The 26,217-nt window shown below is 42.0% G+C and overlaps 10 non-coding genes across 10 annotated transcripts; all 10 read right to left on the bottom strand.

Annotated features, from left to right (window-relative positions):
• Positions 1 to 1,195: 1,195 nt before the first annotated feature.
• LOC148007551 (small nucleolar RNA SNORD116) lies at positions 1,196 to 1,288 on the bottom strand. Its single transcript, XR_015657124.1, has one exon. It is a non-coding gene; the product is annotated as a small nucleolar RNA SNORD116 (small nucleolar RNA).
• Positions 1,289 to 3,766: 2,478 nt separating this feature from the next.
• Positions 3,767 to 3,859, bottom strand: LOC148007552 (small nucleolar RNA SNORD116). The gene has a single exon (XR_015657131.1). It is a non-coding gene; the product is annotated as a small nucleolar RNA SNORD116 (small nucleolar RNA).
• Positions 3,860 to 6,337: 2,478 nt separating this feature from the next.
• LOC148007553 (small nucleolar RNA SNORD116) lies at positions 6,338 to 6,430 on the bottom strand. The gene has a single exon (XR_015657150.1). It is a non-coding gene; the product is annotated as a small nucleolar RNA SNORD116 (small nucleolar RNA).
• A 2,476-nt stretch (positions 6,431 to 8,906) lies between these two features.
• Positions 8,907 to 8,999, bottom strand: LOC148007554 (small nucleolar RNA SNORD116). The gene has a single exon (XR_015657168.1). It is a non-coding gene; the product is annotated as a small nucleolar RNA SNORD116 (small nucleolar RNA).
• Positions 9,000 to 11,475: 2,476 nt separating this feature from the next.
• On the bottom strand, positions 11,476 to 11,568 carry LOC148007555 (small nucleolar RNA SNORD116). Its single transcript, XR_015655532.1, has one exon. It is a non-coding gene; the product is annotated as a small nucleolar RNA SNORD116 (small nucleolar RNA).
• Positions 11,569 to 14,038: 2,470 nt separating this feature from the next.
• Positions 14,039 to 14,131, bottom strand: LOC148007556 (small nucleolar RNA SNORD116). Its single transcript, XR_015655534.1, has one exon. It is a non-coding gene; the product is annotated as a small nucleolar RNA SNORD116 (small nucleolar RNA).
• A 2,472-nt stretch (positions 14,132 to 16,603) lies between these two features.
• On the bottom strand, positions 16,604 to 16,696 carry LOC148007557 (small nucleolar RNA SNORD116). Its single transcript, XR_015657179.1, has one exon. It is a non-coding gene; the product is annotated as a small nucleolar RNA SNORD116 (small nucleolar RNA).
• A 2,473-nt stretch (positions 16,697 to 19,169) lies between these two features.
• Positions 19,170 to 19,262, bottom strand: LOC148007558 (small nucleolar RNA SNORD116). The gene has a single exon (XR_015655561.1). It is a non-coding gene; the product is annotated as a small nucleolar RNA SNORD116 (small nucleolar RNA).
• Positions 19,263 to 21,736: 2,474 nt separating this feature from the next.
• LOC148007559 (small nucleolar RNA SNORD116) lies at positions 21,737 to 21,829 on the bottom strand. Its single transcript, XR_015655612.1, has one exon. It is a non-coding gene; the product is annotated as a small nucleolar RNA SNORD116 (small nucleolar RNA).
• Positions 21,830 to 24,310: 2,481 nt separating this feature from the next.
• LOC148007560 (small nucleolar RNA SNORD116) lies at positions 24,311 to 24,403 on the bottom strand. Its single transcript, XR_015655593.1, has one exon. It is a non-coding gene; the product is annotated as a small nucleolar RNA SNORD116 (small nucleolar RNA).
• Positions 24,404 to 26,217: the final 1,814 nt, after the last annotated feature.

Consider the following 26,217-nt stretch of genomic DNA (forward strand, 5'->3'; position numbering starts at 1 on the left):
TTCAGATTTTGACTGGTACTAAATTCCTGTGAGTGCTATTGCTGCGGTATCTGACATTGATCACCACAGATAAAGTGTCTGTTCAAACCCTCTCAGGTCACCAAACACAAGCATAACCTGTAGTCCCTGAGATATATGTTATTATCAACAGCATGATCCTAAGCATACAGCTCACTTTCATAATCAAATGGAAACACAATTTCTTGTTGATATTTGCTTGGAGAAAAGAACAATGTCTAAGATATCAGGACTACCATCAGCCCCAAAACATATAGCCAGAATGCCAAGTTAACCTTCAGCAAGGCCTCATCAAGACCATAAGGAAAGATAATCCTGCAGACACTCCATGCCTATCTTCTACGGCCATACCAAAATATAAAATTCCTAGAAGGAGTGTGTGTAAGAAACAAACTTGCATGCTCACATTCTTAGATCCTAGAAGAGGAGGAGATGTATGTCCAGACCATTTTGGTACAGTCAATCCATAAGAACTAGTGGCAAACTACCCGGATAGACTGACAAAAAATGTCCCAACAATAAACATAGAAACTAGGATTAAAATGGGTGTTCTCCATACATCCATAAAGGTGGTATGAATCCTTGGACATTTGAAAGCATGCACTTCTAGAATCCTCCGACAAGAAGGCTACATGCCAACCTTTTAAATTCCAAGGCTCTCTTTCCAACCTAAATGCCATGGCCACAATCAGTCTTTCAAGAAAACAGAGCTTTGTTTTCACACAGGAAGAGTCCACATTCCCATAGTTCCTGAGAACTGCTACTGCCTCATTCCACATGTCGCCTGTAACCTTCCCGTTATGTATCTCTGTTTTATGAAACAGAAGGGTTATCATTCATGCGAAGGATTCAGACACGGACAGAAACACATTTCCTGACATTCCAGTGTACATTGTTGAACTATGCTGCCCCCGCTAAACTTACATTTGCCTCACAACCTACTATACATTATTGCTGATGGAGTTGGTAGGGCTAACTTCCAAGATACTGACAATGATCTCCTCAACCGGAAAGCATGTTATCATTAGAGCAAAAGGTGAAGCCTTGATTTAGGCCATGATTTCTGGTGATTTAGGCAAGCAAAGAACATTCTGAAGGCTCTCTCACTGGATCCAAGTCTCGCAAGGTGAATGGAGGCCATGTGAGTCCCTCAGTGACATTTGTGATCCCAGGTGCTGGACCTCAGTCACGATGACAGTGGCGGTATTGAGTTTTCACTCATTTTGTTCAGCTTTCCAAGGAATGTTTTATTGGAAATCATCATCGATCCAAGCACGCTGGTGTACCCCCTGCCATGACACTTAGTATACTCAAAATAGATCAGGTTTGGTGAGCGAACAGAATTCAAGACATTCACATCCTTTACCACGAACCAATGGGCCTATTCTCCAATCACAGGAGTAGCCACAGGCAGTGAGCCTGAACCAGGTCCCAAAGGATCATGATTCAAGGTTGGGAACTCCTGCGAGCTCCATCAACACCTGAGTACTTTGAGTTCCTTTGGAAAGTCAAGTGTTTCTTACCTTTCACTTCAGGTATCCTCAGGCAAGAGAGCTTCAACTGAGGACTTCAGGGCAGGCGATGTTAGGCTTCTTCCAACTTCATCTGATGTTCCATACTCAGTTCCTCTCCAAGCCGTGCTTGTCCGGTATGAGACAGGGACTCTGTCCCTGAAAGTAAAGCAAATAGCACATTCCCCCACTTTATTGGATTCCTTGCAAATCATGGAGACTGTGATGCATTGTTGTTAGTTCTTAATTTATCGAACACTTGGGCTCTCTCAGCACTCCTTCCGTCCTCTAGAAATTTGCCCTCACAATCCATATCAGAGATATTTTTCCTCCAAGGAACTGTTTGGGGACATAATTTTCCCAATTCTATCACCGAATTCCTGGAGGTTACCATGCAACAAAGTTCTTAAGATGGGACGAAGTCAATATCTGATAACGAAAACTACAGTAGTATATACATCACTTGAGAACCATCCAAAGTAATTGGCACGAGGTACACAAAAGAATGAGACCAACAACATGGCTTAATGGAAGTTGTCTACAAAAATAAGTAAATCTCAGTTCAGCCGGATATGACAGAGAAAATCAGGCCTTACTCTTCCCATGGAAACCACCAGAATCTTAATAGCTTTAGCCACAATCGGAGCACCCTCCATAATCATAACATACTACACCTATTATTCCTACTCTGCCTTCGATGAGAACCGATTCAAATATCATATAAGATTCTCATCCACATTAGATGAATGGACTTCTTATGTACTCTTTCTCTCTCTCGCTTCTTCACTTTCTCTCTGAAATTGACTTGCAGTGACTCTCCTAGCTTCTCAGTTTCTCACTCACATTCTCTCTATTTGGTTTCCTTATTTCTCTCAATCAAGATATCTGCTTTAATATCACAGTGTCCTCTTTTCCACTTCACCCCCCCTCTCCCACCCCTCTCTCTTTCTGTCTCTCACTGTCTTCCTCTGTCTCACACATGCTTAGCCTCTTCAACAATTGTTCTTTCTCTCTGTCTCTGACCATGCTCATATATCTCCTATTCAGATTTTGACTGGTACTAAATTCCTGTGAGTGCTATTGCTGCGGTATCTGACATTGATCACCACAGAGAAAGTGTCTGTTCAAACCCTCTCAGCTCACCAAACACAAGCATAACCTGTAGTCCCCTAGATATATGTTATTATCAACAGCATGATCCTAAGCATACAGCTCACTTTCATAATCAAATGGAAACACAATTTCTTGTTGATATTTGCTTGGAGAAAAGAACAATGTCTAAGATATCAGGACTACCTTCAGCCCCAAAACACATAGCCAGAATGCCAAGTTAACCTTCAGCAAGGCCTCATCAAGACCATAAGGAAAGATAATCCTGCAGACACTCCATGCCTATCTTCTACGGCCATACCAAAATATAAAATTCCTAGAAGGAGTGTGTGTAAGAAACAAACTTGCATGCTCACATTCTTAGATCCTAGAAGAGGAGGAGATGTATGTCCAGACCATTTTGGTACAGTCAATCCATAAGAACTAGTGGCAAACTACCCGGATAGAGTGACAAAAAATGTCCCAACAATAAACATAGAAACTAGGATTAAAATGGGTGTTCTCCATACATCCATGAAGGTGGTATGAATCCTTGGACATTTGAAAGCATGCACTTCTAGAATCCTCCGACAAGAAGGCTACATGCCAACCTTTTAAATTCCAAGGCTCTCTTTCCAACCTAAATGCCATGGCCACAATCAGTCTTTCAAGAAAACAGAGCTTTCTTTTCACACAGGAAGAGTCCACATTCCCATAGTTCCTGAGAATTGCTACTGCCTCATTCCACATATCGCCTGTAACCTTCCCGTTATGTATCTCTGTTTTATGAAACAGTAGGGTTATCATTCATGCGAAGGCTTCAGACACGGACAGAAACACATTTCCTGACATTCCAGTGTACATTGTTGAACTATGCTGCCCCCGCTAAACTTACATTTGCCTCACAACCTACTATACATTATTGCTGATGGAGTTGGTAGGGCTAACTTCCAAGATACTGACAATGATCTCCTCAACCGGAAAGCATTTTATCATTAGAGCAAAAGGTGAAGCCTTGATTTAGGCCATGATTTCTGGTGATTTATGCAAGCAAAGAACATTCTGAAGGCTCTCTCACTGGATCCAAGTCTCGCAAGGTGAATGGAGGCCATGTGAGTCCCTCAGTGACATTTGTGATCCCAGGTGCTGGACCTCAGTCACGATGACAGTGGCGGTATTGAGTTTTCACTCATTTTGTTCAGCTTTCCAAGGAATGTTTTATTGGAAATCATCATCGATCCAAGCACTCTGGTGTACCCCCTGCCATGACACTTAGTATACTCAAAATAGATCAGGTTTGGTGAGCGAACAGAATTCAAGACATTCACATCCTTTACCACGAACCAATGGGCCTATTCTCCAATCACAGGAGTAGCCACAGGCAGTGAGCCTGAACCAGGTCCCAAAGGATCATGATTCAAGGTTGGGAACTCCTGCGAGCTCCATCAACACCTGAGCACTTTGAGTTCCTTTGGAAAGTCAAGTGTTTCTTACCTTTCACTTCAGGTATCCTCAGGCAAGAGAGCTTCAACTGAGGACTTCAGGGCAGGCGATGTTAGGCTTCTTCCAACTTCATCTGATGTTCCATACTCAGTTCCTCTCCAAGCCGTGCTTGTCCGGTATGAGACAGGGACTCTGTCCCTGAAAGTAAAGCAAATAGCACATTCCCCCACTTTATTGGATTCCTTGCAAATCATGGAGACTGTGATGCATTGTTGTTAGTTCTTAATTTATCGAACACTTGGGCTCTCTCAGCACTCCTTCCGTCCTCTAGAAATTTGCCCTCACAATCCATATCAGAGATATTTTTCCTCCAAGGAACTGTTTGGGGACATAATTTTCCCAATTCTATCACCGAATTCCTGGAGGTTACCATGCAACAAAGTTCTTAAGATGGGACGAAGTCAATATCTGATAACGAAAACTACAGTAGTATATACATCACTTGAGAACCATCCAAAGAAATTGGCACGAGGTACACAAAAGAATGAGACCAACAACATGGCTTAATGGAAGTTGTCTACAAAAATAAGTAAATCTCAGTTCAGCCGGATATGACAGAGAAAATCAGGCCTAACTCTTCCCATGGAAACCACCAGAATCTTAATAGCTTTGGCCACAATCGGAGCACCCTCCATAATCATAACATACTACACCTATTATTCCTACTCTGCCTTCGATGAGAACCGATTCAAATATCATATAAGATTCTCATCCACATTAGATGAATGGACTTCTTATGTACTCTTTCTCTCTCTCGCTTCTTCACTTTCTCTCTGAAATTGACTTGCAGTGACTCTCCTAGCTTCTCAGTTTCTCACTCACATTCTCTCTATTTGGTTTCCTTATTTCTCTCAATCAAGATATCTGCTTTAATATCACAGTGTCCTCTTTTCCACTTCACCCCCCCTCTCCCACCCCTCTCTCTTTCTGTCTCTCACCGTCTTCCTCTGTCTCACACATGCTTAGCCTCTTCAACAATTGTTCTTTCTCTCTGTCTCTGACCATGCTCATATATCTCCTATTCAGATTTTGACTGGTACTAAATTCCTGTGAGTGCTATTGCTGCGGTATCTGACATTGATCACCACAGAGAAAGTGTCTGTTCAAACCCTCTCAGGTCACCAAACACAAGCATAACCTGTAGTCCCCGAGATATATGTTATTATCAACAGCATGATCCTAAGCATACAGCTCACTTTCATAATCAAATGGAAACACAATTTCTTGTTGATATTTGCTTGGAGAAAAGAACAATGTCTAAGATATCAGGACTACCATCAGCCCCAAAACACATAGCCAGAATGCCAAGTTAACCTTCAGCAAGGCCTCATCAAGACCATAAGGAAAGATAATCCTGCAGACACTCCATGCCTATCTTCTACGGCCATACCAAAATATAAAATTCCTAGAAGGAGTGTGTGTAAGAAACAAACTTGCATGCTCACATTCTTAGATCCTAGAAGAGGAGGAGATGTATGTCCAGACCATTTTGGTACAGTCAATCCATAAGAACTAGTGGCAAACTACACGGATAGACTGACAAAAAATGTCCCAACAATAAACATAGAAACTAGGATTAAAATGGGTGTTCTCCATACATCCATGAAGGTGGTATGAATCCTTGGACATTTGAAAGCATGCACTTCTAGAATCCTCCGACAAAAAGGCTACATGCCAACCTTTTAAATTCCAAGGCTCTCTTTCCAACCTAAATGCCATGGCCACAATCAGTCTTTCAAGAAAACAGAGCTTTCTTTTCACACAGGAAGAGTCCACATTCCCATAGTTCCTGAGAATTGCTACTGCCTCATTCCACATGTCGCCTGTACCCTTCCCGTTATGTATCTCTGTTTTATGAAACAGAAGGGTTATCATTCATGCGAAGGATTCAGACACGGACAGAAACACATTTCCTGACATTCCAGTGTACATTGTTGAACTATACTGCCCCCGCTAAACTTACATTTGCCTCACAACCTACTATACATTATTGCTGATGGAGTTGGTAGGGCTAACTTCCAAGATACTGACAATGATCTCCTCAACCGGAAAGCATGTTATCATTAGAGCAAAAGGTGAAGCCTTGATTTAGGCCATGATTTCTGGTGATTTAGGCAAGCAAAGAACATTCTGAAGGCTCTCTCACTGGATCCAAGTCTCGCAAGGTGAATGGAGGCCATGTGAGTCCCTCAGTGACATTTGTGATCCCAGGTGCTGGACCTCAGTCACGATGACAGTGGCGGTATTGAGTTTTCACTCATTTTGTTCAGCTTTCCAAGGAATGTTTTATTGGAAATCATCATCGATCCAAGCACGCTGGTGTACCCCCTGCCATGACACTTAGTATACTCAAAATAGATCAGGTTTGGTGAGCGAACAGAATTCAAGACATTCACATCCTTTACCACGAACCAATGGGCCTATTCTCCAATCACAGGAGTAGCCACAGGCAGTGAGCCTGAACCAGGTCCCAAAGGATCATGATTCAAGGTTGGGAACTCCTGCGAGCTCCATCAACACCTGAGTACTTTGAGTTCCTTTGGAAAGTCAAGTGTTTCTTACCTTTCACTTCAGGTATCCTCAGGCAAGAGAGCTTCAACTGAGGACTTCAGGGCAGGCGATGTTAGGCTTCTTCCAACTTCATCTGATGTTCCATACTCAGTTCCTCTCCAAGCCGTGCTTGTCCGGTATGAGACAGGGACTCTGTCCCTGAAAGTAAAGCAAATAGCACATTCCCCCACTTTATTGGATTCCTTGCAAATCATGGAGACTGTGATGCATTGTTGTTAGTTCTTAATTTATCGAACACTTGGGCTCTCTCAGCACTCCTTCCGTCCTCTAGAAATTTGCCCTCACAATCCATATCAGAGATATTTTTCCTCCAAGGAACTGTTTGGGGACATAATTTTCCCAATTCTATCACCGAATTCCTGGAGGTTACCATGCAACAAAGTTCTTAAGATGGGACGAAGTCAATATCTGATAACGAAAACTACAGTAGTATATACATCACTTGAGAACCATCCAAAGAAATTGGCACGAGGTACACAAAAGAATGAGACCAACAACATGGCTTAATGGAAGTTGTCTACAAAAATAAGTAAATCTCAGTTCAGCCGGATATGACAGAGAAAATCAGGCCTTACTCTTCCCATGGAAACCACCAGAATCTTAATAGCTTTGGCCACAATCGGAGCACCCTCCATAATCATAACATACTACACCTATTATTCCTACTCTGCCTTCGATGAGAACCGATTCAAATATCATATAAGATTCTCATCCACATTAGATGAATGGACTTCTTATGTACTCTTTCTCTCTCTCGCTTCTTCACTTTCTCTCTGAAATTGACTTGCAGTGACTCTCCTAGCTTCTCAGTTTTTCACTCACATTGTCTCTATTTGGTTTCCTTATTTCTGTCAATCAAGATATCTGCTTTAATATCACAGTGTCCTCTTTTCCACTTCACCCCCCCTTCCCCCCCTCTCTCTTTCTGTCTCTCACTGTCTTCCTCTGTCTCACACATGCTTAGCCTCTTCAACAATTGTTCTTTCTCTCTGTCTCTGACCATGCTCATATATCTCCTATTCAGATTTTGACTGGTACTAAATTCCTGTGAGTGCTATTGCTGCGGTATCTGACATTGATCACCACAGAGAAAGTGTCTGTTCAAACCCTCTCAGGTCACCAAACACAAGCATAACCTGTAGTCCCCGAGATATATGTTATTATCAACAGCATGATCCTAAGCATACAGCTCACTTTCATAATCAAATGGAAACACAATTTCTTGTTGATATTTGCTTGGAGAAAAGAACAATGTCTAAGATATCAGGACTACCTTCAGCCCCAAAACACATAGCCAGAATGCCAAGTTAACCTTCAGCAAGGCCTCATCAAGACCATAAGGAAAGATAATCCTGCAGACACTCCATGCCTATCTTCTACGGCCATACCAAAATATAAAATTCCTAGAAGGAGTGTGTGTAAGAAACAAACTTGCATGCTCACATTCTTAGATCCTAGAAGAGGAGGAGATGTATGTCCAGACCATTTTGGTACAGTCAATCCATAAGAACTAGTGGCAAACTACCCGGATAGACTGACAAAAAATGTCCCAACAATAAACATAGAAACTAGGATTAAAATGGGTGTTCTCCATACATCCATGAAGGTGGTATGAATCCTTGGACATTTGAAAGCATGCACTTCTAGAATCCTCCGACAAAAAGGCTACATGCCAACCTTTTAAATTCCAAGGCTCTCTTTCCAACCTAAATGCCATGGCCACAATCAGTCTTTCAAGAAAACAGAGCTTTCTTTTCACACAGGAAGAGTCCACATTCCCATAGTTCCTGAGAATTGCTACTGCCTCATTCCACATGTCGCCTGTAACCTTCCCGTTATGTATCTCTGTTTTATGAAACAGAAGGGTTATCATTCATGCGAAGGATTCAGACACGGACAGAAACACATTTCCTGACATTCCAGTGTACATTGTTGAACTATACTGCCCCCGCTAAACTTACATTTGCCTCACAACCTACTATACATTATTGCTGATGGAGTTGGTAGGGCTAACTTCCAAGATACTGACAATGATCTCCTCAACCGGAAAGCATGTTATCATTAGAGCAAAAGGTGAAGCCTTGATTTAGGCCATGATTTCTGGTGATTTAGGCAAGCAAAGAACATTCTGAAGGCTCTCTCACTGGATCCAAGTCTCGCAAGGTGAATGGAGGCCATGTGAGTCCCTCAGTGACATTTGTGATCCCAGGTGCTGGACCTCAGTCACGATGACAGTGGCGGTATTGAGTTTTCACTCATTTTGTTCAGCTTTCCAAGGAATGTTTTATTGGAAATCATCATCGATCCAAGCACGCTGGTGTACCCCCTGCCATGACACTTAGTATACTCAAAATAGATCAGGTTTGGTGAGCGAACAGAATTCAAGACATTCACATCCTTTACCACGAACCAATGGGCCTATTCTCCAATCACAGGAGTAGCCACAGGCAGTGAGCCTGAACCAGGTCCCAAAGGATCATGATTCAAGGTTGGGAACTCCTGCGAGCTCCATCAACACCTGAGCACTTTGAGTTCCTTTGGAAAGTCAAGTGTTTCTTACCTTTCACTTCAGGTATCCTCAGGCAAGAGAGCTTCAACTGAGTACTTCAGGGCAGGCGATGTTAGGCTTCTTCCAACTTCATCTGATGTTCCATACTCAGTTCCTCTCCAAACGGTGCTTGTCCGGTATGAGACAGGGACTCTGTCCCTGAAAGTAAAGCAAATAGCACATTCCCCCACTTTATTGGATTCCTTGCAAATCATGGAGACTGTGATGCATTGTTGTTAGTTCTTAATTTATCGAACACTTGGGCTCTCTCAGCACTCCTTCCGTCCTCTAGAAATTTGCCCTCACAATCCATATCAGAGATATTTTTCCTCCAAGGAACTGTTTGGGGACATAATTTTCCCAATTCTATCACCGAATTCCTGGAGGTTACCATGCAACAAAGTTCTTAAGATGGGACGAAGTCAATATCTGATAACGAAAACTACAGTAGTATATACATCACTTGAGAACCATCCAAAGAAATTGGCACGAGGTACACAAAAGAATGAGACAAACAATATGGCTTAATGGAAGTTGTCTACAAAAATAAGTAAATCTCAGTTCAGCCGGATATGACAGAGAAAATCAGGCCTTACTCTTCCCATGGAAACCACCAGAATCTTAATAGCTTTGGCCACAATCGGAGCACCCTCCATAATCATAACATACTACACCTATTATTCCTACTCTGCCTTCGATGAGAACCGATTCAAATATCATATAAGATTCTCATCCACATTAGATGAATGGACTTCTTATGTACTCTTTCTCTCTCTCGCTTCTTCACTTTCTCTCTGAAATTGACTTGCAGTGACTCTCCTAGCTTCTCAGTTTCTCACTCACATTCTCTCTATTTGGTTTCCTTATTTCTCTCAATCAAGATATCTGCTTTAATATCACAGTGTCCTCTTTTCCACTTCACCCCCCCTCTCCCACCCCTCTCTCTTTCTGTCTCTCACTGTCTTCCTCTGTCTCACACATGCTTAGCCTCTTCAACAATTGTTCTTTCTCTCTGTCTCTGTCCATGCTCATATATCTCCTATTCAGGTTTTGACTGGTACTAAATTCCTGTGAGTGCTATTGCTGTGGTATCTGACATTGATCACCACAGAGAAAGTGTCTGTTCAAACCCTCTCAGGTCACCAAACACAAGTGTAACCTGTAGTCACTGAGATATTTGTTATTATCAACAGCATGATCCTAAGCATACAGCTCACTTTCATAATCAAATGGAAACACAATTTCTTGTTGATATTTGCTTGGAGAAAAGAACAATGTCTAAGATAACAGGACTACCATCAGCCCCAAAACACATAGCCAAAATGCCAAGTTAATCTTCAGCAAGGCCACATCAACACCATAAGGAAAGATAATCCCGCAGACACTCCATGCCTATCTTCTACGGCCATACCAAAATATAAAATTCCTAGAAGGAGTGTGTGTAAGAAACAAACTTGCATGATCACATTCTTAGATCCTAGAATAGGTGGAGATGTATGTCCAGACCATTTTGGTACAGTCAATCCATAACAACTGCTGGCAAACTACCCGGATAGACTCACAAAAAATGTCCCAACAATAAAAATAGAAACTAGGATTAAAATGGGTGTTCTCCATACATCCATGAAGGTGGTATGAATCCTGGGACATTTGAAAGCATGTCCTTCTAGAATCCACCGACAAGAAGGCTACATGCCAACCTTTTAAATTCCAAGGCTCTCTTTCCAACCTAATTGCCATGGCCACAATCAGTCTTTCAAGAAAACAGAGCTTTGTTTTCACACAGGAAGAGTCCACATTCCCATAGTTCCTGAGAATTGCTACTGCCTCATTCCACATGTCGCCTGTAACCTTCCCGTTATGTATCTCTGTTTTATGAAACAGAAGGATTATCATTCATGCGAAGGTTCAGACAGGGACAGAAACACATTTCCTGACATTCCAGTGTACATTGTTGCACTATGCTGCCCCCTCTAAACTTACATTTGCCTCACAACATACTATACATTATTGTTGATGGAGTTGGTAGGGCTAACTTCCAAGATAATGACAATGATCTCCTCAATGGAAAGCATGTTATAATTAGAGCAAAAGGAGAAGCCTTGATTTAGGCCATGATTTCTGGTGATTTAGGCAAGCAAAGAACATTCTGAAGGCTCTCTCACTGGATCCAAGTCTCGCAAGATGAATGGAGGCCATGTGAGTCCCTCAGTGACATTTGTGATCCCAGGTGCTGGACCTCAGTCACGATGATAGTGGCGGTATTGAGTTTTCACTCATTTTGTTCAGCTTTCCAAGGAATGTTTTACTGGAAATCATCATCGATCCAAGCACGCTGGTGTACCCCCTCCATGACACTTAGTATACTCAAAATAGATCAGGTTTGGTGAGCGAACAGAATTCAAGACATTCACATCCTTTACCACGAACCAATGGGCCTATTCTCCAATAACAGGAGTAGCCACAGGCAGTGAGCCTGAACCAGGTCCCAAAGGATCATGATTCAAGGTTGGGAACTCCTGCGAGCTCCATCAACACCTGAGCACTTTGAGTTCCTTTGGAAAGTCAAGTGTTTCTTACCTTTCACTTCAGGTATCCTCAGGCAAGAGAGCTTCAACTGATGACATCAGGGCAGGCGATGTTAGGCTTCTTCCAACTTCATCTGATGTTCCATACTCAGTGCCTCTGCAAGCCGTCCTTGTCCGGTATGAGACAGGGACTCTGTCCCTGAAAGTAAAGCAAATAGCACATTCCCCCACTTTATTGGATTCCTTGCAAATCATGGAGACTGTGATGCATTGTTGTTAGTTCTTAATTTATCGAACACTTGGGCTCTCTCAGCACTCCTTCCGTCCTCTAGAAATTTGCCCTCACAATCCATATCAGAGATATTTTTCCTCCAAGGAACTGTTTGGGGACATAATTTTCCCAATTCTATCACCGAATTCCTAGAGGTTACCATGCAACAAAGTTCTTAAGATAGGACGAGGCCAATATCTGATCAAGAAAACTACAGTAGTATGTACATCACTTGAGAACCATCCAAAGAAATTGGAACGAGGTACACAACAGAATGAGACCACTAACATGGCTTAATGGAAGTTGTCTACAAAAATAAGTAAATCTCAGTTCAGCCGGATAGACAGAGAAAATCAGGCCTTACTCTTCCCATGGAAACCACCAGAATCTTAGTAGCTTTGGCCACAATCGGAGCACCCTCCATAATCATAACATACTACACCTATTAGTCCTACTCTGCCTTCGATGAGAACCGATTCAAATATCATATAAGATTCTCATCCACATTAGATGAGTGGACTTCTTATGTACTCTTTCTCTATCTCGCTTCTTCACTTTCTCTCTTAAATTGACTAGCAGTGACTCTCCTAGCTTCTCAGTTTCTCATTCACATTCTCTCTATTTGGTTTCGTTATTTCTGTCAATCAAGATATCTGCTTTAATATCACAGTGTCCTCTTTCATTTCCCCGCTCTCTCCCCCCCTTTCTCTCTTTCTGTCTCTTACTGTCTTCCTCTGTCTCACACATGCTTAGCCTCTTCAACAATTGTTCTTTCTCTCTGTCTCTGTCCATGCTCATATATCTCCTATTCAGGTTTGACTGGTACTAAATTCCTGTGAGTGCTATTGCTGTGGTATCTGACATTGATCACCACAGAGAAAGTGTCTGTTCAAACCCTCTCAGGTCACCAAACAAAGCATAACCTGTAGTCACTGAGATATATGGTATTATCAACAGCAGGATCCTAAGCATACAGCTCACTTTCATAATCAAATGGAAACACAATTACCTGTTGATATTTGCTTGGAGAAAAGAACAATGTCTAAGATAACTGGACTACCATCAGACCCAAAACACATAGCCAAAATGCCAAGTTAATCTTCAGCAAGGCCACATCAAGACCATAAGGAAAGATAATCCCGCAGACACTCCATGCCTATCTTCTACGGCCATACCAAAATATAAAATTCCTAGAAGGAGTGTGTGTAAGAAACAAACTTGCATGCTCACATTCTTAGATCCTAGAATAGATGGAGATGTATGTCCAGACCATTTTGGTACAATCAATCCATAAGAACTGCTGGCAAACTACCCGGATAGACTGACAAAAAATGTCCCAACAATAAAATTAGAAACTAGGATTAAAATGGGTGTTCTCCATACATCCATGAAGGTGGTATGAATCCTGGGACATTTGAAAGCATGTCCTTCTAGAATCCACCGACACGAAGGCTACATGCCAACCTTTTAAATTCCAAGGCTCTCTTTCCAACCTAATTGCCATGGCCACAATCAGTCATTCAAGAAAACAGAGCTTTGTTTTCACACAGGAAGAGTCCACATTCCCATAGTTCCTGAGAATTGCTACTGCCTCATTCCACATGTCGCCTGTAACCTTCCCGTTATGTATCTCTGTTTTATGAAACAGAAGGGTTATCATTCATGCGAAGGTTCAGACAGGGACAGAAACACATTTCCTGACATTCCAGTGTACATTGTTGCACTATGCTGCCCCCTCTAAACTTACATTTGCCTCACAACCTACTATACATTATTGTTGATGGAGTTGGTAGGGCTAACTTCCAAGATAATGACAATGATCTCCTCAATGGAAAGCATGTTATAATTAGAGCAAAAGGAGAAGCCTTGATTTAGGCCATGATTTCTGGTGATTTAGGCAAGCAAAGAACATTCTGAAGGCTCTCTCACTGGATCCAAGTCTCGCAAGATGAATGGAGGCCATGTGAGTTCCTCAGTGACATTTGTGATCCCAGGTGCTGGACCTCAGTCACGATGATAGTGGCGGTATTGAGTTTTCACTCATTTTGTTCAGCTTTCCAAGGAATGTTTTACTGGAAATCATCATCGATCCAAGCACGCTGGTGTACCCCCTGCCATGACACTTAGTATACTCAAAATAGATCAGGTTTGGTGAGCGAACAGAATTCAAGACATTCACATCCTTTACCACGAACCAATGGGCCTATTCTCCAATAACAGGAGTAGCCACAGGCAGTGAGCCTGAACCAGGTCCCAAAGGATCATGATTCAAGGTTGGGAACTCCTGCGAGCTCCATCAACACCTGAGCATTTTGAGTTCCTTTGGAAAGTCAAGTGTTTCTTACCTTTCACTTCAGGTATCCTCAGGCAAGAGAGCTTCAACTGATGACATCAGGGCAGGCGATGTTAGGCTTCTTCCAACTTCATCTGATGTTCCATACTCAGTGCCTCTGCAAGCCGTCCTTGTCCGGTATGAGACAGGGACTCTGTCCCTGAAAGTAAAGCAAATAGCACATTCCCCCACTTTATTGGATTCCTTGCAAATCATGGAGACTGTGATGCATTGTTGTTAGTTCTTAATTTATCGAACACTTGGGCTCTCTCAGCACTCCTTCCGTCCTCTAGAAATTTGCCCTCACAATCCATATCAGAGATATTTTTCCTCCAAGGAACTGTTTGGGGACATAATTTTCCCAATTCTATCACCGAATTCCTAGAGGTTACCATGCAACAAAGTTCTTAAGATAGGACGAGGCCAATATCTGATCAAGAAAACTACAGTAGTATGTACATCACTTGAGAACCATCCAAAGAAATTGGAACGAGGTACACAACAGAATGAGACCACTAACATGGCTTAATGGAAGTTGTCTACAAAAATAAGTAAATCTCAGTTCAGCCGGATAGACAGAGAAAATCAGGCCTTACTCTTCCCATGGAAACCACCAGAATCTTAGTAGCTTTGGCCACAATAGGAGCACCCTCCATAATCATAACATACTACACCTATTAGTCCTACTATGCCTTCGATGAGAACCGATTCAAATATCATATAAGATTCTCATCCACATTAGATGAGTGGACTTCTTATGTACTCTTTCTCTATCTCGCTTCTTCACTTTCTCTCTTAAATTGACTAGCAGTGACTCTCCTAACTTCTCAGTTTCTCATTCACATTCTCTCTATTTGGTTTCGTTATTTCTGTCAATCAAGATATCTGCTTTAATATCACAGTGTCCTCTTTCACTTCCCCGCTCTCTCCCCCCCCTCTCTCTTTCTGTCTCTTACTGTCTTCCTCTGTCTCACACATGCTTAGCCTCTTCAACAATTGTTCTTTCTCTCTTTCTCTGTCCATGCTCATATATCTCCTATTCAGGTTTTGACTGGTACTAAATTCCTGTGAGTGCTATTGCTGTGGTATCTGACATTGATCATCACAGAGAAAGTGTCTGTTCAAACCCTCTCAGGTCACCAAACAAAGCATAATCTGTAGTCACTGAGATATATGGTATTATCAACAGCAGGATCCTAAGCATACAGCTCACTTTCATAATCAAATGGAAACACAATTACCTGTTGATATTTGCTTGGAGAAAAGAACAATGTCTAAGATAACTGGACTACCATCAGACCCAAAACACATAGCCAAAATGCCAAGTTAATCTTCAGCAAGGCCACATCAAGACCATAAGGAAAGATAATCCCGCAGACACTCCATGCCTATCTTCTACGGCCATACCAAAATATAAAATTCCTAGAAGGAGTGTGTGTAAGAAACAAACTTGCATGCTCACATTCTTAGATCCTAGAATAGATGGAGATGTATGTCCAGACCATTTTGGTACAATCAATCCATAAGCACTGCTGGCAAACTACCCGGATAGACTGACAAAAAATGTCCCAACGATATAATTAGAAACTAGGATTAAAATGGGTGTTCTCCATACATCCATGAAGGTGGTATGAATCCTGGGACATTTGAAAGCATGTCCTTCTAGAATCCACCGACACGAAGGCTACATGCCAACCTTATAAATTCCAAGGCTCTCTTTCCAACCTAATTGCCATGGCCACAATCAGTCGTTCAAGAAAACAGAGCTTTGTTTTCACACAGGAAGAGTCCACATTCCCATAGTTCCTGAGAATTGCTACTGCCTCATTCCACATGTCGCCTGTAACCTTCCCGTTATGTATCTCTGTTTTATGAAACAGAAGTTTTATCATTCATGCGAAGGTTCAGACAGGGACAGAAACACATTTCCTGACATTACAGTGTACATTGTTGCACTATGCTGCCCCCGCTAAACTTACATTTGCCTCACAACCTACTATACATTATTGCTGATGGAGTTGGTAGGGCTAACTTCCAAGATACTGACAATGATCTCCTCAACCGGAAAGCATGTTATCATTAGAGCAAAAGGTGAAGCCTTGATTTAGGCCATGATTTCTGGTGATTTAGGCAAGCAAAGAACATTCTGAAGGCTCTCTCACTGGATCCAAGTCTCGCAAGGTGAATGGAGGCCATGTGAGTCCCTCAGTGACATTTGTGATCCCAGGTGCTGGACCTCAGTCACGATGACAGTGGCGGTATTGAGTTTTCACTCATTTTGTTCAGCTTTCCAAGGAATGTTTTATTGGAAATCATCATCGATCCAAGCACGCTGGTGTACCCCCTGCCATGACACTTAGTATACTCAAAATAGATCAGATTTGGTGAGCGAACAGAATTCAAGACATTCACATCCTTTACCACGAACCAATGGGCCTATTCTCCAATCACAGGAGTAGCCACAGGCAGTGAGCCTGAACCAGGTCCCAAAGGATCATGATTCAAGGTTGGGAACTCCTGCGAGCTCCATAAACACCTGAGCACTTTGAGTTCCTTTGGAAAGTCAAGTGTTTCTTACCTTTCACTTCAGGTATCCTCAGGCAAGAGAGCTTCAACTGAGGACTTCAGGGCAGGCGATGTTAGGCTTCTTCCAACTTCATCTGATGTTCCATACTCAGTTCCTCTCCAAGCCGTGCTTGTCCGGTATGAGACAGGGACTCTGTCCCTGAAAGTAAAGCAAATAGCACATTCCCCCACTTTATTGGATTCCTTGCAAATCATGGAGACTGTGATGCATTGTTGTTAGTTCTTAATTTATCGAACATTGGGCTCTCTCAGCACTCCTTCCGTCCTCTAGAAATTTGCCCTCACAATCCATATCAGAGATATTTTTCCTCCAAGGAACTGTTTGGGGACATAATTTTCCCAATTCTATCACCGAATTCCTGGAGGTTACCATGCAACAAAGTTCTTAAGATGGGACGAACTCAATATCTGATAACGAAAACTACAGTAGTATATACATCACTTGAGAACCATCCAAAGAAATTGGCACGAGGTACACAAAAGAATGAGACCAACAACATAGCTTAATGGAAGTTGTCTACAAAAATAAGTAAATCTCAGTTCAGCCGGATATGACAGAGAAAATCAGGCCTTACTCTTCCCATGGAAACCACCAGAATCTTAATAGCTTTGGCCACAATCGGAGCACACTCCATAATCATAACATACTACACCTATTATTCCTACTCTGCCTTCGATGAGAACCGATTCAAATATCATATAATATTCTCATCCACATTAGATGAATGGACTTCTTATGTACTCTTTCTCTATCTCGCTTCTTCACTTTCTCTCTGAAATTGACTTGCAGTGACTCTCCTAGCTTCTCAGTTTCTCACTCACATTCTCTCTATTTGGTTTCCTTATTTCTCTCAATCAAGATATCTGCTTTAATATCACAGTGTCCTCTTTTCCACTTCACCCCCCCTCTCCCACCCCTCTCTCTTTCTGTCTCTCACTGTCTTCCTCTGTCTCACACATGCTTAGCCTCTTCAACAATTGTTCTTTCTCTCTGTCTCTGTCCAAGCTCATATATCTCCTATTCAGGTTTTGACTGGTACTAAATTCCTGTGAGTGCTATTGCTGCGGTATCTGACATTGATCACCACAGAGAAAGTGTCTGTTCAAACCCTCTAGGGTCACCAAACACAAGCATAACCTGTAGGCACTGAGATATATGTTATTATCAACAGCATGATCCTAAGCATACAGCTCACTTTCATAATCAAATGGAAACACAATTTCTTGTTGATATTTGCTTGGAGAAAAGAACAATGTCTAAGATATCAGGACTACCATCAGCCCCAAAACACATAGCCAGAATGCCAAGTTAACCTTCAGCAAGGCCACATCAAGACCATAAGGAATGATAATCCCGCAGACACTCCATGCCTATCTTCTACGGCCATACCAAAATATAAAATTCCTAGAAGGAGTGTGTGTAAGAAACAAACTTGCATGCTCACATTCTTAGATCCTAGAAGAGGAGGAGATGTATGTCCAGACCATTTTGGTACAGTCAATCCATAAGAACTAGTGGCAAACTACCCGGATAGACTGACAAAAAATGTCCCAACAATAAACATAGAAACTAGGATTAAAATTGGTGTTCTCCATACATCCATGAAGGTGGTATGAATCCTGGGACATTTGAAAGCATGTCCTTCTAGAATCCACCGACACGAAGGCTACATGCCAACCTTTTAAATTCCAAGGCTCTTTCCAACCTAATTGCCATGGCCACAATCAGTCTTTCAAGAAAACAGAGCTTTGTTTTCACACAGGAAGAGTCCACATTCCCATAGTTCCTGAGAATTGCTACTGCCTCATTCCACATGTCGCCTGTAACCTTCCCGTTATGTATCTCTGTTTTATGAAACAGAAGGGTTATCATTCATGCGAAGGTTCAGACAGGGACAGAAACACATTTCCTGACATTCCAGTGTACATTGTTGCACTATGCTGCCCCGCTAAACTTACATTTGCCTCACAACCTACTATACATTATTGTTGATGGAGTTGGTAGGGCTAACTTCCAAGATAATGACAATGATCTCCTCAACTGGAAAGCATGTTATCATTAGAGCAAAAGGTGAAGCCTTGATTTAGTCCATGATTTCTGGTGATTTAGGCAAGCAAAGAACATTCTGAAGGCTCTCTCACTGGATCCAAGTCTCGCAAGATGAATGGAGGCCATGTGAGTCCCTCAGTGACATTTGTGATCCCAGGTGCTGGACCTCAGTCACGATGATAGTGGCGGTATTTAGTTTTCACTCATTTTGTTCAGCTTTCCAAGGAATGTTTTATTGGAAATCATCATCGATCCAAGCACGCTGGTGTACCCCCGCCATGACACTTAGTATACTCAAAATAGATCAGGTTTCGTGAGGGAAGAGAATTCAAGACATTCACATCCTTTACCACGAACCAATGGGCCTATTCTCCAATCACAGGAGTAGCCACAGGCAGTGAGCCTGAACCAGGTCCCAAAGGATCATGATTCAAGGTTGGGAACTCCTGCGAGCTCCATCAACACCTGAGCATTTTGAGTTCCTGTGGAAAGTCAAGTGTTTCTTACCTTTCACTTCAGGTATTCTCAGGCAAGAGAGCTTCAACTGATGACATCAGGGCAGGCGATGTTAGGCTTCTTCCAACTTCATCTGATGTTCCATACTCAGTTCCTCTGCAAGCCGTCCTTGTCCGGTAGAGACAGGGACTCTGTCCCTGAAAGTAAAGCAAATAGCACATTCCCCCACTTTATTGGATTCCTTGAAAATCATGGAGACTGTAATGCATTGTTGTTAGTTCTTAATTTATCGAACACTTGGGCTCTCTCAGCACTCCTTCCTTCCTCTAGAAATTTGCCCTCACAATCCATATCAGAGATATTTTTCGTCCAAGGAACTCTTTGGGGACATAATTTTCCCAATTCTATCACCGAATTCCTGGAGGTTACCATGCAACAAAGTTCTTAAGATGGGACGAACCCAATATCTGATCCCGAAAACTACAGTAGTATGTACATCACTTGAGAACCATCCAAAGAAATTGGCACGAGGTACACAACAGAATGAGACCACTAACATGGCTTAATGGAAGTTGTCTACAAAAATAAGTAAATCTCAGTTCTGCCGGATAGACAGAGAAAATCAGGCCTTACTCTTCCCATGGAAACCACCAGAATCTTAATAGCTTTGGCCACAATCGGAGCACCCTCCATAATCATAACATAGTACACCTATTATTCCTACTCTGCCTTCGATGAGAACCGATTCAAATATCATATAAGATTCTCATCCACATTAGATGAATGGACTTCTTATGTACACTTTCTCTATCTCGTTTCTTCACATTCTCTCTGAAATTGACTAGCAGTGACTCTCCTAGCTTCTCAGTTTCTCATTCACATTCTCTCTATTTGGTTTCCTTATTTCTGTCAATCAAGATATCTGCTTTAATATCACAGTGTCCTCTTTCACTTCCCACCCCCTCTCTTCCCCCCTCTCTCTCTTTCTGTCTCTTACTGTCTTCCTCTGTCTCACACATGCTTACCCTCTTCAACAATTGTTCTTTCCCTCTGTCTCTGTCCATGCTCATATATCTCCTATTCAGGTTTTGACTGGTACTAAATTCCTGTGAGTGCTATTGCTGTGGTATCTGACATTGATCACCACAGAGAAAGTGTCTGTTCAAACCCTCTTAGGTCACCAATCACAAGCATAACCTGTAGTCACTGAGATATATGTTATTATCAACAGCATGATCCTAAGCATACAGCTCACTTTCATAATCAAATGGAAACCCAATTACTTGTTGATATTTGCTTGGAGAAAAGAACAATGTCTAAGATAACAGGACTACCATCAGCCCCAAAAGACATAGCCAAAATGCCAAGTTAATCTTCAGAAGGCCACATCAAGACCATAAGGAAAGATAATCCCGCAGACACTCCATGCCTATCTTCTACGGCCATACCAAAATATAAAATTCTTAGAAGGAGTGTGTGTAAGAAACAAACTTGCATGATCACATTCTTAGATCCTAGAATAGGTGGAGATGGATGTCCAGACCATTTTGGTACAGTCAATCCATAACAACTGCTGGCAAACTACCCGGATAGACTGACAAAAAATGTCCCAACAATAAAAATAGAAACTAGGATTAAAATGGGTGTTCTCCATACATCCATGAAGGTGGTATGAATCCTGGGACATTTGAAAGCATGTCCTTCTAGAATCCACCGACAAGAAGGCTACATGCCAACCTTTTAAATTCCAAGGCTCTCTATCCAACCTAATTGCCATGGCCACAATCAGTCTTTCAAGAAAACAGAGCTTTGTTTTCACACAGGAAGAGTCCACATTCCCATAGTTCCTGAGAATTGCTACTGCCTCATTCCACATGTCGCCTGTAACCTTCCCGTTATGTATCTCTGTTTTATGAAACAGAAGGGTTATCATTCATGCGAAGGTTCAGACAGGGACAGAAACACATTTCCTGACATTCCAGTGTACATTGTTGCACTATGCTGCCCCCGCTAAACTTACATTTGCCTCACAACCTACTATACATTATTGTTGATGGAGTTGGTAGGGCTAACTTCCAAGATAATGACAATGATCTCCTCAACTGGAAAGCATGTTATCATTAGAGCAAAAGGTGAAGCCTTGATTTAGTCCATGATTTCTGGTGATTTAGGCAAGCAAAGAACATTCTGAAGGCTCTCTCAATGGATCCAAGTCTCGCAAGATGAATGGAGGCCATGTGAGTCCCTCAGTGACATTTGTGATCCCAGGTGCTGGACCTCAGTCACGATGATAGTGGCGGTATTGAGTTTTCACTCATTTTGTTCAGCTTTCCAAGGAATGTTTTATTGGAAATCATCATCGCTCCAAGCACACTGGTGTACCCCCTGACATGACACTTAGTACACTCAAAATAGATCAGGTTTGGTGAGGGAGCAGAATTCAAGACATTAACATCCTTTACCACGAACCAATGGGCCTATTCTCCAATCACAGGAGTAGCCACAGGCAGTGAGCCTGAACCAGGTCCCAAAGGATCATGATTCAAGGTTGGGAACTCCTGCGAGCTCCATCAATACCTGAGCATTTTGAGTTTCTTTGGAAAGTCAAGTGTTTCTTACCTTTCACTTCAGGTATCCTCAGGCAAGAGAGCTTCAACTGATGACATCAGGGCAGGCGATGTTAGGCTTCTTCCAACTTCATCTGATGTTCCATACTCAGATCCTCTGCAAGCCGTCCTCGTCAGGTAGGAGACAGGGACTCTGTCCCTGAAAGTAAAGCAAATAGCACATTCCACCACTTTATTGGATTCCTTGAAAATCATGGAGACTGTGATGCATTGTTGTTAGTTCTTAATTCATTTAACACTTCGGCTCTCTCAGCACTCCTTCCGTCCTCTAGATAGTTGCCATCACAATCCATATCAGAGATATTTTTCCTCCAAGGAACTCTTTGGGGACATAATTTTCCCAATTCAATCACCGAATTCCTGGAGGTTACCATGCAACAAAGTTCTTAAGATGGGACGAAGCCAATATCTGATCCCGAAAACTACAGTAGTATGTACATCACTTGAGAACCATCCAAAGAAATTGGCACGAGGTACACAACAGAATGAGACCACTAACATGGCTTAATGGAAGTTGTCTACAAAAATAAGTAAATCTCAGTTCAGCCGGATAGACAGAGAAAATCAGGCCTTACTCTTCCCATGGAAACCACCAGAATCTTAATAGCTTTGGCCATAATCGGAGCACCCTCCATAATCATAACATACTACACCTATTAGTCCTACTCTGCCTTCGATGAGAACCGATTCAAATATCATATAAGATTCTGATCCACATTAGATGAATGGACTTCTTATGTACTCCTTCTCTATCTCGCTTCTTCACTTTCTCTCTGAAATTGACTAGCAGTGACTCTCCTAGCTTCTCAGTTTCTCATTCACATTCTCTCTATTTGGTTTCCTTATTTCTGTCAATCAAGATATCTGCTTTAATATCACAGTGTCCTCTTTCACTTCCCACCCCCTCTCTTCCCCCCCCCTCTCTCTCTTTCTGTCTCTTACTGTCTTCCTCTGTCTCACACATGCTTAGCCTCTTCAACAATTGTTCTTTCTCTCTTGTCTCTGTCCATGCTCATATATCTCCTATTCAGGTTTTGACTGGTACTAAATTCCTGTGAGTGCTATGGCTGTGGTATCTGACATTGATCACAACAGAGAAAGTGTCTGTTCAAACCCTCTCAGGTCACCAAACACAAGCATAACCTGTAGTCACTGAGATATATGTTATTATCAACAGCATGAACCTAAGCATACAGCGCACTTTCATAATCAAATGAAAACACAATTACTTGTTGATATTTGCTTGGAGAAAAGAACAATGTCTAAGATAACAGGACTACCATCAGCCCTAAAACACATAGCCAAAATGCCAAGTTAATCTTCAGCAAGGCCACTTCAAGACCATAAGGAAAGATAATCCCGCAGACACTCCATGCCTATCTTCTACGACCATACCAAAATATAAAATTCCTAGAAGAACTGTGTGTAAGGAACAAACTTGCATGCTCACATTCTTAGATCCTAGAATAGGTGGAGATGTATGTCCAGACCATTTTGGTACAGTCAATCCATAAGAACTGCTGGAAAACTACCCGGATAGACTGACAAAAAATGTCCCAACAATAAAACTAGATACTAGGATTAAAATGGGTGTTCTCCATACATCCATGAAGGTGGTATGAATCCTGGGACATTTGAAAGCATGTCCTTCTAGAATCCACCGACAAGAAGGCTACATGCCAACCTTTTAAATTCCAAGGCTCTCTTTGCAAACTAATTGCCATGGCCACAATCAGTCTTTCAAGAAAACAGAGCTTTGTTTTCACACAGTAAGAGTCCACATTCCCATATTTCCTGAGAATTGCTACTGCCTCATTCCACATGTCGCCTGTAACGTTCCCGTTATGTATCACTGTTTTATGAAACAGAAGGGTTATCATTCATGCGAAGGTTCAGACAGGGACAGAAACACATTTCCTGACATTCCAGTGTACAGTGTTGCACTATGCTGCCCCCGCTAAACTTACATTTGCCTCACAACCTACTATACATTATTGTTGATGGAGTTGGTAGGGCTAACTTCCAAGATAATGACAATGATCTCCTCAACTGGAAAGCATGTTATCATTAGAGCAAATGGTGAAGCCTTGATTTAGGCCATGATTTCTGGTGATTTAGGCAAGCAAAGAACATTCTGAAGGCTCTCTCACTGGATCCAAGTCTCGCAAGATGAAGGGAGGCCATGTGAGTCCCACAGTGACATTTGTGATCCCAGGTGCTGGACCTCTGTCACGATGATAGTGGCGGTATTGAGTTTTCACTCATTTTGTTCAGCTTTCCAAGGAATGTTATATTGGAAATCATCATCGATCCAAGCACGCTGGTGTAACCCCTGCCATGACACTTACTATACTCAAAATAGATCAGGTTTCGTGATGGAAGAGAATTCAAGACATTCACATCCTTTACCACGAACCAATGGGACTATTCTCCAGTCACAGGAGTAGCCACAGGCAGTGAGCCTGAACCAGGTCCCAAAGGATCATGTTTCAAGGTTGGGAACTCCTGCGAGCTCCATCAACACCTGAGCATTTTGAGTTCCTTTGGAAAGTCAAGTGTTTCTTACCTTTCACTTCAGGTATCCTCAGGCAAGAGAGCTTCAACTGATGACATCAGGGCAGGCGATGTTAGGCTTCTTCCAACTTCATCTGATGTTCCATACTCAGTTCCTCTGCAAGCCGTCCTTGTCCGGTATGAGACAGGGACTCTGTCCCTGATAGTAAAGCAAATAGCACATTCCCCCACTTTATTGGATTCCTTGAAAATCATGGAGACTGTGATGCATTGTTATTAGTTCTTAATTTATCGAACACTTGGGCTCTCTCAGCACTCCCTCCGTCCTCTAGAAATTTGCCCTCACAATCCATATCAGAGATATTTTTCCTCCAAGGAACTGTTTGGGGACATAATTTTCCCAATTCTATCACCGAATTCCTGGAGGTTACCATGCAACAAAGTTCTTAAGATGGGACGAAGCCAATATCTGATCCCGAAAACTACAGTAGTATGTACATCACTTGAGAACCATCCAAAGAAATTGGCACGAGGTACACAACAGAATGAGACCACTAACATGGCTTAATGGAAGTTGTCTACAAAAATAAGTAAATCTCAGTTCAGCCGGATAGACAGAGAAAATCAGGCCTTACTCTTCCCTGGAAACCACCAGAATCTTAATAGCTTTGGCCACAATCGGAGCACCCTCCATAATCATAACATACTACACCTATTAGTCCTACTATGCCTTCGATGAGAACCGATTCAAATATCATATAAGATTCTCATCCACATTAGATGAATGGACTTCTTATGTACTCTTTCTCTATCTCGCTTCTTCACTTTCTCTCTGAAATTGACTAGCAGTGACTCTCCTAGCTTCTCAGTTTCTCATTCACATTCTCTCTATTTGGATTCCTTATTTCTGTCAATCAAGATATCTGCTTTAATATCAGACTGTCCTCTTTCACTTCCCCCCCTTTCCTCCCCCTCCCTCTCTCTTTCTGTCTCTTACTCTCTTCCTCTGTCTCACACATGCTTTGCCTCTTCAACAATTGTTCTTTCTCTCTGTCTCTGTCCATGCTCATATATCTCCTATTCAGGTTTTGACTGGTACTAAATTCCTGTGAGTGCTATTGCTGTGGTATGTGACATTGATCACCACAGAGAAAGTGTCTGTTCAAACCCTCTCAGGTCACCAAACACAAGCATAACCTGTAGTCACTAATATATATGTTTTTATCAACAGCATGATCCTAAGCATACAGCTCACTTTCATAATCAAATGGAAACACAATTACTTGTTGATATTTGCTTGGAGAAAAGAACAATGTCTAAGATAACAGGACTACCATCAGCCCCAAAAGACATAGCCAAAATGCCAAGTTAATCTTCAGAAGGCCACATCAAGACCATAAGGAAAGATAATCCCGCAGACACTCCATGCCTATCTTCTACGGCCATACCAAAATATAAAATTCTTAGAAGGAGTGTGTGTAAGAAACAAACTTGCATGATCTCATTCTTAGATCCTAGAATAGGTGGAGATGTATGTCCAGACCATTTTGGTACAGTCAATGCATAACAACTGCTGGCAAACTACCCGGATAGACTGACAAAAAATGTCCCAA

This window comes from Rattus norvegicus, chromosome 1 (genome assembly GCF_021556685.1).
Source record: "Rattus norvegicus strain SHRSP/BbbUtx chromosome 1, alternate assembly SHRSP_T2T, whole genome shotgun sequence".
Lineage (NCBI taxonomy): Eukaryota > Metazoa > Chordata > Mammalia > Rodentia > Muridae > Rattus > Rattus norvegicus.